This window comes from Temnothorax nylanderi, unplaced genomic scaffold (assembly GCF_030848795.1).
Source record: "Temnothorax nylanderi isolate EJ_2023f unplaced genomic scaffold, tnyl_v1.0 TNYL_tig0324_pilon, whole genome shotgun sequence".
Lineage (NCBI taxonomy): Eukaryota > Metazoa > Arthropoda > Insecta > Hymenoptera > Formicidae > Temnothorax > Temnothorax nylanderi.
The window spans coordinates 108703-124393 of record NW_027249386.1 but is presented as its reverse complement, the minus strand read 5'-3'; positions in this window follow the sequence as shown (position 1 = coordinate 124393).

Sequence of the window (15691 nt, the reverse complement as noted above, 5' to 3'; positions counted from 1 at the left end):
CTTTACCGCAGCAAAAGCCGTTACTTCTCCCGCGTCGGCGCTTAACCGGCTTTCCTCTCGAAGCAAACGTTCCTGTAGATTCTCGATTGTTTGCCTCGCTGGCTCAACACTGTCCCATGCAGTCTGAAAAGCTGAGAACTTCGCTGTTAAGCTCGCCAACACCTTCGCCATAATGGTCACGTCCGACAAATTCTCTCCTAGATCCATGAGCTGCGTCGCCATGTTCTGCACCCTCGCCACGTGCTGTACAACCGTGTCCGTCGGGCCCATGCGATACTCGTGGAATTTTTGTGTTAACATCAGCCTGTTTGACGCCGATTTCTGTGCGTAAATCGTCCCCAGTTTGTCCCACATCTCCTTTGCAGTGACACAGGTCAGAAGAGGCTCGAGCTGGGAATATTCCATCGACGACGAGATGAAGAACATAGCTTTCGCGTTGTCCTTGACCCATGCTTTTCCTTCCGCCGACGCTCGATCACGCGGCTCTCCTCGATCCCCGTTCACGACGTCCAATACGTCGTTCGCTGAGAAGATCTGCGTAACTTGGAACTTCCAGCCGAGAAAGTTCGTTCCGTTGAACCTCTGGACATGCCTCGCCGACAATTCACTCGACATTTTTCACTATTCGCGTTCCTTAACTCGTTCACGAATTCCGCGGGAAAATTCCGCGGGAAAAACTGTCTTGCACAGACAATGGCCGCCTTCTCGCGACCACGCGACGCGTACCGGTTCTCGCCTCCGCTCAGCCTTTCTCTCGATATCTCGGAAATACTACGCCACTGGGCCCATAACCTGTTGAGGTCCACCAGTTTTATTTCTATCTTGAGATAAGGAGTCGAGGGAAAATTAGTGAATAGGCTTTTGCAAGTTAACACAGAGAAGTTTATTAGCACATGCAACTCGTGGCTTGCTATGTGAGCGACTGACGAACGCACGGCACGCAGGCCGGTAAACGGAAGCCCCATGTGTGGCGCGCATGCGCATAAGGAACGCGACTAGTGAGAAAAATATGACTGACTTACTCTAACATGTTGGATTTGCTTTATCATGTTTAAAAAATAAAGGGAAAGACAAAGATTTAAATGTATGTAAAGGAGAAATTTCAGTTACTACGGCTTATGGTAAGGGGCCCCACTACCATACCGACTGCTACACCGCTAAACTTTTGGCGGAGCAGACCGGTATTTGTTAGACAGATAGAGCGAAACGTGGGAAAAGGAGCATCGCTTTCGATTCCTGTTTATAGGTTAGGAAACTATTGTTTTGCTTTATTTTGTTTTGTTTGTCAATTTGTTTATGATTTCATTGTTTAAAATTGTTAAAATCTACGAGGTTTGGGATATACTTAACGATTACGTTTAATGATTCAGCTTATTCGTATGACTTCCTTTATTACTCTTTCTTTACGTACAACACTATATCGCATGACTCGAGCGCCAACTAACTGGGCGCGGTAAAGCACTGAGAATAAAAAGATAACTAGATGGGCTACTTTCAATTTTCGATCAAACTCTAACACCCCCACATGAGCGAATAGTGAAAATTTATGAGAACATTAGGCCCATATTTTTGATACATTCTTTAAACTTCGGCGCATAGAGTGCCTTCGTTAATGCATCAGCTGTCATCCTCTTCGTCGGGATGTGCTCAATCTTGACCTCGCCACAGTCCACCTTCTCTCTGATGAAGTGATGACGGATATCAATGTGTTTCGTTCGGGGTCTGTATCCGCCGTTGTTGGACAAGTCTATAGCCCCCTTGTTGTCGTTTAGGATGATTATCGGTGACGAAACTATGGACGGTTCCAAATCTTTGGCCAAAGTGCGTAGCCAAAGTGCCTCCTGACACGTGGCTGAGACCGCCATGTATTCGGCCTCTGTGGTAGATAGTGCCACGGAGCTCTGCCTTTTGCTCTGCCACACAATCGGTCCTCCCTGAAACAGAAAAATGCTGCCCGTGATGGAGCGACGGGTGTCGCTGTCGTTGCCCCAGTCAGCGTCGCAATAGCCAACACATCCTGCTGTCTGAGATTGACTGAACTCCAGCTTCGCATCCAACGTGCCCCTGAGGTATCTGAAGATACGCTTCACCGCCATCCAGTGTCCCTTTCCAGGGTTCTGCATGTAGCGGCTGACCGTGTTGACTGCAAAGGAGATGTCTGGCCTCGTACCTTGACTAGCGTACAGAAGACTGCCAACTGCTTCACGATATGGGATTCTTCGCATGTCGCTGATTTCTTCTGTAGTTTTGGGTTCCATTTCGTTACTCAACTTGTTGCTTGGATCGTACGGCGTTGAAACTGGCTTACAGTCGTGCATATTAAATTTCTGGAGCACTTTCTGAACGTATGTGCTCTGATCTAACCAGACTTTTCCTACTTTGCGATCTCTAGAGATGACCATACCTAGTAGATGTTTCGCCTCTCCGAGATCCTTCATGTTAAATACTTGTGCCAACTTGTTTTTCAGATATAATTTTTCTTTCTCGTCACTGGCCAAAATTAACAAGTCATCTACGTACACGCCTACGATCAAAATACCCTTGTTGGTTCTTTTGAAGTACACACAAGGATCGGCCCTTGTTCTGATGAACTTCAGTTTGGTTAATGTCTCATGGAGCGTCTCATTCCAAGCTCGTCCGCTCTGTTTTAGCCCGTACATTGATTTTAGGATTCGCCACACTTTTCCTTCGTCTCCGGGTTTCATAAACTCCTTTGGTGGCTTTACGTATATTTCCTCTTTAATATTTCCGTGTAGGTACGCAGCCGTTACATCCATTTGATCCATGTGGAGATCATGTTTAGCCGCTAGTGCACACAGGAACCGGATCGACGCATATCGTACCACTGGGGTGTACGTTTCATTGTAGTCGATGCCTTCAACTTGTCCGCAGCCTCTGACAACCAGTCTTGCCTTATAACGCTGTATTTTGCCGGTTGAATCTCGCTTCGCCTTAAATACCCACTTCGTATCTAAGGCTCTTTTATCTTTCGGTAAATCAACCAGTTCCTAAGTTCCATGCTTGACAAGAGAGTCGTATTCCTCTTCCATGGCCTTTATCCATTTGGCGTTGTCTGGAGAATTTAGAGCTTCTTCGACACTCTCCGGATCTGTTGTATTACTGCTTAGCGTGAGGTACGTAACATAGTCGTCCATATTTATTGGTTTGTGCGTTCGCGCAGATCTGCGTAGTGGTGTAACCTCTGATACTGGTTCGAATCCTATAGCGTCCTTGGCGTCGGAATATTCGGATGACGTTTCTAGGTCTGTTTCTTGATTAGCCTTGCGTCGCGTTTCTTCGGGTTTCTGTTCGATCACGTTTTCCGGACTCTTGATTTGCGAGCTGTTTTCTTCGTCTAATTTTAGAATACTTAAGTTGTCTCCGTGCTCGTCCTTGAAGTTCTCCAAGAAGATTACATCACGGCTTCTCGTAATTTTCTTCGTTTTCGTATCCATGAGGCGATACCCCTTAGAATCTTCGCAATATCCTACGAACAAAAATTCTTCTTCTTTTGGGTCTAGTTTTTGTCGCAATTCTTTCGGTACGTGTGCGTAAGCTGTACAGCCGAAAACTCTTAGATGAGCTAAACTCGGAATTGATCCAGACCACAATTCCTCTGGCATTTTTCCGTCGATGCTAGAATTCGGCGACCTGTTTCCTAGATAAGCTGCAGTTGCTACCGCTTCGGCCCAATAAATCTTTGGTAGTTCAGCTCCAAATAACATACTTTTTGCTCTCTCAATGATAGTCCGATTTTCCCGTTCGGCTACGCCGTTCTGCTGCGGGGTATACGTAATTGTAAATTGATGTTTTATGCCAGACTCTTTCATGTACCTTTCGAAATCCTTGTTGACGTATTCCCGTCTGTTGTCGCTTCTTAGAACCTTGATCCTCTTGCCAGTCTGGTTCTCGACTAAGTTTTTAAACTCGATGAAGCTTTCTTTGACTTGACTTTTCTCCTTCAAGAAATAGACGAACGTTTTTCTACTGAAGTCGTCAATGAACGTTAGGAAATACCTTGATCCTCCAATAGAAGTATTCTCCATTGGACCGCAAACGTCAGAATGGACCATCTGATTTCTTTCGAACGAGTCTTGCTGTGTGGAAAAGGCTGTCGTTGCTGCTTTCCCTTAATGCAAGGTACACATGTTGGCGTTTCAGTACTCTCAATTTTGATTTTTGTCGCGGGATTCTTGCTAAGAGCAATCACACTTCTGTAATTTAAGTGACCAAGGCGCTTATGCCATAGCTCTGCGTTCGGCGTTCCAGCGGCAAAGTAAACCTTTTCCCTCGGCGTATCTAATCTATATATACCGTTTTCTTCCGACATTGTCGCCAGTCGAGTTCCTTCGTCGTCGCTGATGTGGCAGTCTCCCGGTGTGAACATGACTGAGAAGCCTTTATTTACTATTTTACTGACCGATAGTAAATTTGCAGCGCTTCCTGGTGTGTATAACACTTCCTTGGCTACTACTTCGTCTACGCCCTTGTGTGTCACTACTGGGATTTTTACGCTGCCGATCGCCTTTACAGAAATCACTTCCTTGTTGGCCACGGTAATGTCAATGTTCTCGCAATCCTTCTGATCCTGCAAGTATGTTTTCTGATTGGTGAGATGTGCAGAGGAGCATGAATCTACATACCAGTGTCCGTTGCTGGTTTTCAGAGAGGACAGAAGTGCGACGAATGCTTTTTCATTTTTTGACGAACTTTGCTTCTCCTCCGATTTTTGTAAGCTACCTCCTGAATCTGGTTTCGGTTTAGACCTACAAACATTTGCAAAATGCCCAAGTTTATTGCACTTAAAACAACGGGGCCCTTTCTTCCTGTCCTTTGCGAGAAATGCCGTCTGACTGTTCGTATTCTTCCCCGCCTTCGAATCCTTGACGTCTTGCAGCAATTTAGTTTTGATAGAATCGGCCGTAATTGCTGTTCCTGAGCTCTCTATACCCATTATCATCGGTTTATATTTGTCGGGAAGACCTGCTAACATTAAAGTGCCTACCCACTCGTCGGGTACGTTGAAACCAAGGCCGTCTAATTTATGTGCTGTGGTCATTATTTCATTAACGTATTCCTCGACAGAATTGTACTTTTCGAGCTGTGCAGTTACTAGATTACGAAGTAAACTTACTTTTCTAGTGAGACCAGAATCCTCGAATGCTGCTTTTAATCTGTCCCATACTTCTTTCGCTGTAGATGCCGACTGAATGTGCGAATAATTTATCGCGTCCACGCAAAGAATTATTTTGGATCTTGCCTTCGCCATTTTCCGAGCGTCGTTGTCGGTGCCTTCGATACACCCCCACATGTCCTCGTGCTCGAGGTACGCTTGCATGGCAAATTTCCATGTCGGATAATTCTCACGTCCCTTCAGTTTCTCGATCGATGGGATCCCTTGCAGAGAGGAAGTCATTCCGATTGCAGTTCGTTGAATACTGCTAGAACCGTCTTCTCGTTCTTCGACACGTACGCGGGAACACGCCTTTTTTTTGGTTAGGTGTGACTCGACCTCGTCACTTCGCTGCTCGAGTAGTCTACCTTCTCGTAAAGCTTAATTAAATCTGAATATTTGGTGCCTGGGCCCATAACCTGTTAAAATCTACGAGGTTTGGGATATACTTAACGATTACGTTTAATGATTCAGCTTATTCGTATGACTTCCTTTATTACTCTTTCTTTACGTACAACACTATATCGCATGACTCGAGCGCCAACTAACTGGGCGCGGTAAAGCACTGAGAATAAAAAGATAACTAGATGGGCTACTTTCAATTTTCGATCAAACTCTAACAAAAATAAACTCCACCTGTTTATAGGCATCAACGGCTCTTCCTTTAACCCCGACCCTTGCATTGATAATAAAACTCTTACAAATCAAAAGCCTAACCTCTACACGATGACTACTCAATTTCGCTTCTATGCGATCGTGGAGGAAGCATCAGATAAGAAAACGAGCGTGTATAAGCTGAAATGGATTCAACCGGTTGGTAGTGAACTATATTATGAATTTCCAATGGAACTACAAAACATTAGTAAACACCCGGAGATTTATGCAATAGGTAAGGTAAAAACTGTCTTATCCGCAATGAAAACTAGAGGAACGCACCGTACATTCACGCTTACACTACCACCAGAGATAGCGGCATTATATAGCGATGCCGAAGGAGATATAGTATACAAAGAAATTTACTTACAAGCAACAATAACCCTTGAGTATGATATAAAAGCGACGAAGAAAGAAAAGGAAGAGAATATAGCTACGTTGTTACAACAAATAGTCCTTGCTACAAGAAGAGAAGCAGTGCCAGAAGAAAAGCCAAGAAAGAATCTAAGGAAAATACGTGAGGACTTTATACTGGATAGCTTCGATGGGAAAAACTTCCCAATAACAAGTTGGCTCCAAACGTTTGAAAGAGAATGCGAACGGTGCAAAGTTATAACAGATGAGGATAAAATTTTGATATTACGCCTATTTCTAGATGGGACGGCCAAGGATTGGTTTTCTTCAAAAGTAATTACAATCGGCCTAGATGTAGATTTTGACACATGGAAAAAAGCATTCCTGGATAGTTTTCGGGAAACAGGTTGGTACAAAGACAGAGAGGCATATTCTTTTCGTTACATTGGGGGCAGCTTGATAGACTATGCTTTACGGAAAGAGAATTTATTAGTTAACATACGAGAAAACTTCCCAACGGATATACTAATTGGCTTGATTGTGACCGACTTACCAATAACAATACAAGATAAGATAGAAAAAACAAAGATTACATCAATGGAGGATTTGTTAACAGAATTACGTAAATTGGAGAGTTCAGTACAAAAAAGAAAAACAAATACAAAAACAAATCCAGGAACCCCAAATCTAAGTCAGAAGAACCACACACAGTCATTCAATACGGAAAAGAAACCGTGCTCATTTTGCGACAGAAAAGGTTTCCCGGGAAGATTTCCCCCGGAAGCATTATGTAGATTAAAACAGAAAGAACAAAGTAAACAACCGAAGAATATCAAGACAGTAAATAATGTAACGGTCCAAGACACACTGAACGAAACTATAACTGATCAAAAAAACTAGTTTTGCCGCCACTGATAACATTAGAGGTATTTCTGAATAACAATAGGATACAAGGGATTTACGATCCAGGTGCGAATGTAACTCTTCTGAATTCGAAGATTACAAAAAAAATGGGTCTGAGTACACAAGAAGATAGAATTACCTTCAGAACCGTCGGTGGCAGAAAAAACTTCACAGGGAGATTATCGACTAAAATGAAAATTCATAAAATAGAAAAAACAGTAGAAATCTTCGTTGTTGATGATGAGAACTTCGAGTATGATATTCTACTGAGTCTCGACACAATAAAGAACTTCTGTCTGAAACAGGACTACGACCTAAAAATTTACCAGAAAATAAATTTGGAAAATAAAGAAAATGAAATTAAATATTCTAACACCAACACAGAAACTCAAGAATACTTAGTAAATTTTAATGAAGGCATTCCTATCGAGCAATTCAAAGCAAAACTAGATCATCTACCTGAAGAAAAAAAGAAGAGGATTCAAAATCTGATAGACAAATACGAAACAATCTTCGCAAGAAATAAATTTGATGTAGGTAAAGTTAAAGATCACGAAGCACATATAAAACTCATGGAACATAAATTTATAGCAAAAAAGCCATACCGATGTCCCATAGTGGATCAAAAAGAGATATAATTCCAAATAAAAGAACTACTAAAAACAGGACTGATTGAAGAATCATGCTCTCCTTTTGCAGCTCCAGTTACTCTAGCGTACAAACGAGAAGAAGGGACCAAAACAAGAATGTGTATCGACTTTCGAGAGCTAAATAAATTACTTATCTCAGAACCTCAACCGTTTCCCTTAATAGAGGAGATTATAGCTAAAACACGAGAATCAGAATGGTTCACTACACTGGACATAAATTCCGCCTTCTGGGCAATTCCTCTGAGAGCTAAAGACAGGTACAAGACTGCATTCGTGACGCAGGAGGGCCACTGGCAGTGGAAAAGTTTACCATTCGGCCTAAAGACATCTCCCGCAATATTCCAACGAATCCTAAGCAATATAATTCGAAGAAATAATTTAAACTCCTTTTGTATAAACTACATTGACGATATTCTTGTTTTCTCTAGATCCTTTGAAGAGCATATGGAACATCTGGGGAGACTAGCAGAGGCCATCTGTAAAGAAGGATTTCGCTTAAAATTTGTCAAATGTAATTTTGCGAAAAACGAAGCAAAATATCTCGGTCATGTAATATCAAAGAACACTGTACGCCCATTAAAAGACAACTTAAAGTCGATTCAAGAATTTCCAACACCAGACACTCGAAAGAAAATTCGCCAATTCCTTGGGAAAATAAACTTTTACCACAAATATATTGAGGACTCCGCACGACTTTTGGAATCACTACATAACCTACTAAGGAAGGATACCCCCTTCTCATGGTCACAAGATTGCGAGAGAGCATTTACGAAAGCTAAGAATCTATTGGGCTCACAACCAATATTAGCAATCTATGATGTGAACGCGCCAACAATTATCTATACGGACGCTAGCATAGACGGTATTGGAGCAGTACTAAAACAAAAACAACCAGATGGTGAACTAAAACCGGTAGCTTTCTTTTCAAAGAAGCTAAACAAATACCAAAAGAAAAAAAAAGCTATATTTTTGGAATGTCTAGCCATACAGGAAGCTATCAAATATTGGCAGTACTGGCTTATCGGAAGAAAATTTTTGGTTATAACCGACCATAAACCACTGGAAGGCCAGAATATTCGATCAAGAACGGATGAAGAATTGGGGGATATGATGCATTTCCTATCCCAATTCGACTTTCAGATTAAATACGAACCTGGAAAGGGAAATGTAGAAGCGGACTGTCTTTCACGTAATCCAGTTCTCCCAAACTCAGATAATGTAGAAGAATGTATAAAAACAGTAAACTTCATTACAGTTGAAAATATAAAACAAGACCAAAGTACAAACAAAGATTTACAAGAAAATTCAAAGAAGATACTTCTCGAAAACGGAATATTTTACAAATTAAAGGGTAATAAAAAACAAATAATAATTTCAGAAGAATTCGGAAAACAACTAATATCGAATATCCACAAAAATTATGGACACATTTGTAAAAGCAAAATTATTGACAAGCTAAAACATTCGTATTATTTACCGAATATAGAAAAGATAACGAAACAAATTTATGAACACTGTGAAATTTGCGCCAAAAACAAACCCGAAGTAAACATTACGGCTTACTATCCAAACTTGGCCCACCAAGGGAACCATTTGAAATCGTTTCTCTGGACACGATCGGGGGATTCGCGGAAAACAGATCAACAAAAAGATACTTGCATCTTCTGATAGACCATTTCACCAGATACGCTTTCATACTGACATCGAAAAATCAAACATCTGAAGATTTTATACAACTACTGAAGAAAATCCAAGACAAACATCAAATAAGAACATTGCTCACGGATCAATACAGTGGCATTAACTCGAACTCATTTAAAAACTATTTAAAAAACCAAAACATAAACTTAATCTTTACAGCAGTAAATTGCCCATTTTCCAACGGGCTTAATGAACGACTTAATCAGACACTTGTAAACCGAATTCGATGTAAAATAAATGAAACGAGGTCCCGAGCATGGTCAAAGATAGCAGAGGAATGTACAGACCAGTATAACCGGACAGAACACTCAGGAACGGGATTCAGTCCGGAATATCTACTATTCCCTTACGGAAAGAAACTACAGCCAGTAAATATTACACTTGTGTAGTTACTACAGGACCACCTGTAGTTATCACAGAAAGGAACACAATAATCTGTAGTTATTACACGCTGTAAATACTTAGTGCGTGAAATCCCTGTAATATGGAATACACGTCTAATCATGAAGGGTGAAATACACTACACGTGTAATCCACTATATATGTAATATACTACACGTGTGGTAAGTGACTTGTGTAGTAGATTACACGTGTAATCCATTATGGCTGCGGTCCACTTGACGCTACAAATGCTTCGAAGCATTCCTCTTCTCTTTTCTTTCAATGAAGAAAGAAGGAGAAGAAGAACGCTCCAAAGCATTTGTAGCGTCAAGTGGACCGCAGCCTATGGCTGCGTTCGGGGAGCGCGCTATTAGCGCTATTTGCTTATTCTATCCTTGTTCTACACTTGATGAGCGATAAAGATAGAATGATGCAATAGCGCTAATAGCGCGCTCCCCGAACGCAGCCTATATGTGTAATATACTACACGTGTGGTAAGTGACTTGTGTAGTAGACTACACATGTAATCTACAAAATGTGTAATACACTACTACACATGTGTATTAAACGTAATGCTACCAGTAATCCATAAAATTTGAAATAGCGAGTCTTATCATATATGGAGAGGTAAAAACCACAGTGGTGTAAGTCAAATTTTTAAAAATATTTTCTCGTGTGCATAGATGCAATTTATATATTGTACAGATTGCATCTATGCACACGAGAAAATATTTTTAAAAATTTGAGTTACACCACTGTGGTTTTTACTCCTCCACCTCCATATATAGTATACTTTTACTTCAATGCAGCTGTATATATATAAATTATTTCTATAAATATTGTTTGAAATTTATTAGATTTAATGTATCACTTTTTAACCACATTTTATTATTTTTTAATTTCATATTTTATAAATAATTTCATAATGAGCCGGCACTGGTTTCTGACATTCACCCGACTTTAAGAAATATTATATCATATATCCAATTTAAAATTTTATTACTCTTTTTAAACTGAATTTGTTTCTTAAGATGATTTTTGAAAAATTATATATTTGTGCTGGTTATGACATATGTAGACTATATATAACACTTACATCAAATTAAGAAGTGGTCTACCACGTAAGACAGTTGGCTCACGATCTAGAGGTCCCGAGGTCCCGAGTTCGAATCCCACCAAGGTAAGTGTGTTTTTCAAATACAAGAAAATATTTATAATCATAGACTGCATCTTAAGAAACAAATTTAGTTATAAAAAAGTAATAAAACTAAGAAAAAAATAATTTTTTTTTATGCCGGGTGAATATCGGAAATCAGTGTCCTCTAGTATTAAGAGGACTGCAATCTTGTAGTACTGTAATCCTGTAATATTTTCCTGTAATCCGAGCGTATAGTACGAAAATATTACAGTATATTACAATACTTCAGTCTGTAATTTTGTGTAATACTTTTATGTAGTTCCTGTAATATAATTTTCTGTAATCCGCTGTAGTTTCTTTCCGTAAGGGTTTGGAAAAGCTGACCCAATAGTCCCAGAAGAGCTATCAAAAAAAAGAAACTTGATTAACGATAGAGAATTAGCATATAAAAATTCCCTAAGGAACCACGAATACAATAAGTCAAGATATGATAAAAACCGAAAAGACCTTAATCTCAATGTCAACAATTTAGTTTATGTAGAAAATGGAGCAAGATTAAATAGAAAAAAATTAGACGAGATCAGACTCGGTCCCTTTCCGATAATTCGAAAGATCTCAAACACTATTTACGAAGTAGACGCCGGACATAAAAAACGGGAATCAAACTACTACCACATCTCTAAACTCCTTCCTTACAACGGACCCAATGAGATATAGTAATTTTGCAGGCACCGCCTGCTCTTTTAACACCCCTGCCGGGAGGGGGGGATGCAAAGGAGAAATCCTTTCAGTTACTACGGCTTATGGTAAAGGGCCCCACTACCATACCGACTGCTACACCGCTAAACTTTTGGCGGAGCAGACCGGTATTTGTTAGACAGATAGAGCGAAACGTGGGAAAAGGAGCATCGCTTTCGATTCCTGTTTATAGGTTAGGAAACTATTGTTTTGCTTTATTTTGTTTTGTTTGTCAATTTGTTTATGATTTCATTGTTTAAAATAAACTCCACCTGTTTATAGGCATCAACGGCTCTTCCTTTAACCCCGACCCTCGCATTGATAATAAAACTCTTACATGTATAATTATTTTATGGATTATATTAGCGCTGCGAACTGTTATAGAAATAGAATTTTAAGGTACAAATTCCTTACTTTGTTAACAACCGTATATTTTCTATGAACAAATAACTTAGATTAAATGTTATAGTGAAATTATATCTCTGAAGTGTCGTATAATAAGACTTAGTAATTAAAAATACGTATTTAAAAAGTCGCGAAAAATGAATTTTGGCCGCGTTTTTAACGATTCGGCCCACTGTGCGCCGTCTAGCGGCGTTGTTGGAAGAACGTTTGCTAAATTGAGGGAAAACGCTCGTGTTAGAAGATCAGGTAAAGCGTTTCTTAGGTCCAGTTTCTCTTTCTAAGAGGGACGTTAGAAAGAGACGAAGAGTGAGTTAAATCTAAGGTTAAAAGTTAACCGACACTTGTGAAACTGGGCCTTAGGAGTTTCCAAGCCGTTTGCGTAAACGCCCTACAATTCGCCGCATTGGAAAAGCGTTTGCTGAACGGAAGGAAAACGCTTGTCTTACGGCGTTGGGATAAGCATTTGCTAAACGTTTGAAAAGTCTGACAGCAAACTCTCTGCACGAAAGTGAATCAGCGTTTATTAAACGTGCTCTGAAAAGCGTCTTCTCAGCATTGCAGAACTTTCACGAAACGTTATATATAGCGTTTGATAAACATTTTGAAAGCGTTCAAAATCCAACGGCGTTATGTAAGCGTTCTTACAAAGTTTGAAAGCGTATAAACTCTCAAAAAACCTTCATCGAACGGTTGTCAACGCTTTATAAAACTTCTTATTTTCGCCAGGAAAAGGCTCCGCCTGTGGCTCGAGATACATTAAAGCATGCTTCGCTAAATACCATTTGCCTAACAGCGGTTTAGTTAAATAGCATTTGTCTAGGAAAATAGTATTTGCTTAGGAAAATAGCATTTGACTAGGAAAATAACATTTGAACACAAAAATAAATGGGCGAAAGCCATTTGACCAGGCAGATAGCATTTGCCTAGTCAAAAGCTATTTTTCTAAAATAACTATTTGCCTACGATATATGCATTAAATATACTCACTATTAAATATGTATATGTGTACGTAGATATTATATTATATCGGAAATATAAGGGAATTATATCGGGAATGTCTGTGGAGTAAATGAGATTTGTTTAAATTCATCGAATGAGATTCTATCCATTAATATCTTTTACTACTAAATCATAATTTTTTCTAAAGACATGATTAATTGATCGCAAGCATTATATGTCACACATAATGCTTATTACGCACGAAACATATAACTATATGATATCTTATCTACTTTAGCATTTGTCCTCGATTACAATTCTTCTGTCATACTCAAAATGTACAAGTTTTTTATTTGCGAGCTACGACTTGAAGAGATATGACAAAAATAGTTATTGTACAGAAAGTTATTTATAAGAAAGTTTTTAAGAAGGTTTATTAGTTGTAATCTTGCCTGTCATATTTTTACGAATAAGTTACGAACTACCGAAATAATTTAAATAATTGTTTTTTAGAAATTTATGTATAATTTGTGCAAATAAGAATTTATAAAATTTTCTAGAAATAAAAAGTATTAAAGAAAAATTTTGTAAAATTAACTTGTGGAAATATATCTTTTATAATATAAATTGTACAATACTTATTCTGTGTACAAAGTGTATAATATAGACATCATTTTATAAAAATATAATATCAGTTTTAATTACGACGTAGTTGGAAAATAAATAGAATTTTGCTATTTTTGTAGATAATATTTTACTATTGGGAACATAACTAATAAAAATCATGTAAAACTATTTGTTTTGCTAATAAAATTCGTTCAGGGAATTTAAGAAAAAAATAATAAAACAATTATTCTTGCTTAATTTATTAAGGTAGAATACATATTCTCATAATTCACATTTTGTAAAAGATTTTACAGTAATATTTTTATCTCGTTATTAACGGTACTATTATAATAATAAATATTTGATCCCGCATAAAATAAAATATTGTAGGGGAGACCGGGGCTAAACAGTCCGTTTTTTTTTCGGTGCCGATTTTTAACAACAAAATAAATAATTGTAGTTAAATGTGGTATACCACTGTAAAGAGTGAACCTTTAGCTACAAAATTTATATAAGAAATTTTTGTCTACGTCGCTTTGTTTAACCGGTATAGAGCAAAAACGACAACGGTGGAAAAATTGAAATCTCAAAAATGCTGGAGTATAACAGTCTGCACTGCATTTTCAATACATATACGTACATCTAATCCTAAAAAATAATAGGATACATGCAATAATTGTTTTTTAAGAGAAAAATATAAAAATTTATTTAAAATTTTTATGCGAAACATTATTAAAAAATAGTTACGAGGGTTCCTCTTTCCGCAGAAGTCACTCGCCCGACTTGTTTCACTCCTCGACGTCCGATGACTCTATTCGGTGTCTGAACGGTTGTAATTCCCGTCTCATCCATATTCCATATGCAGTGAGCCCGAAAATGCCTTGGAAATGCACCCGGACTGCTTACTGACCGATTAGCCCCAAACACAAGTTTCAGGTTTGATCGCCCACGAAATATTAGACATCAACGATAATGAAAAAACTACACTGGATTCGTGTTCAGCATGCATTACTCTTTATAATCACGTACCTCGAGATTTGGAGAGCAAATATTATTGCAGATATTACAAAATTTCCACGCGCAGAAAATGTAACTTTCACCTTTCGAAAACACGTTTGCCCTCGTAAAAATCATAACACGGCAGGTAACCTGCCGAAACTCCGTTGGTCACATGGGTACTATAAGCAGCGTTTACAATGTTAATAGCGAGTTCGCACAATATACAGGTTCCGAGATATTTGATTAGACGTATTTACCCCGTAGACGTTTTAGCCCCGGTCTCCCCTACATATGCATTATACAACTTTAATAAAAATTATATATGTTTATTGACAGAAAATAGAGCAGTATTACAACACTATTGGTCAGTCAGTTATAAATATGATATCATAGAATGTCGTAAATTAATCCTAAACATAGAACTACGTTTATATTAAATAATTACAAGTATTATTAATTAATTCAGAACTACTTTTTATTCACTTTGATTTAAGTACAAAGCACTTAATTTTCGATTCTTTAAGTATCGTGAAAGAAATTTAAGGCAATAAAAAGTAAGAATAAATAATTAATTCTTGATATTTTAAATATTTTTTCAAGAATGAATGAGTTACTATAATTAAAAAATTGAAATTCTAAATTACATAATACAAATACACATGTATATACTTAAGGATGTTGAAGCGTTACGCCTAAACAACTCTTTAAATCCAAATAGATTCTATAGATTTTATCATAAAAAAATTCTGTCAAAGTTTGAGGGTTTAAAAAGCTTATGTCATTGAAAAAATTAAATAATAAAATTACACGTAGTTTTATGGAAAATAAGGGAAAATTAAAATAACTTAATAAAAAATAATGAACAAAAAAAAATAAAATTTTGAAAGCAGAACGAGTAAGACTACATAATTATTCATATCAATTTTCAGCTTTATTAGGAAACACGGTTTTTTTAATGTGTTTTTTACTGCTTTTTATTTGGTTAATAATTTTTTTAAATAATGTAGTGTTACTCATTCTGCTTGTAAAATTTCGTATTTTTAAAATTAT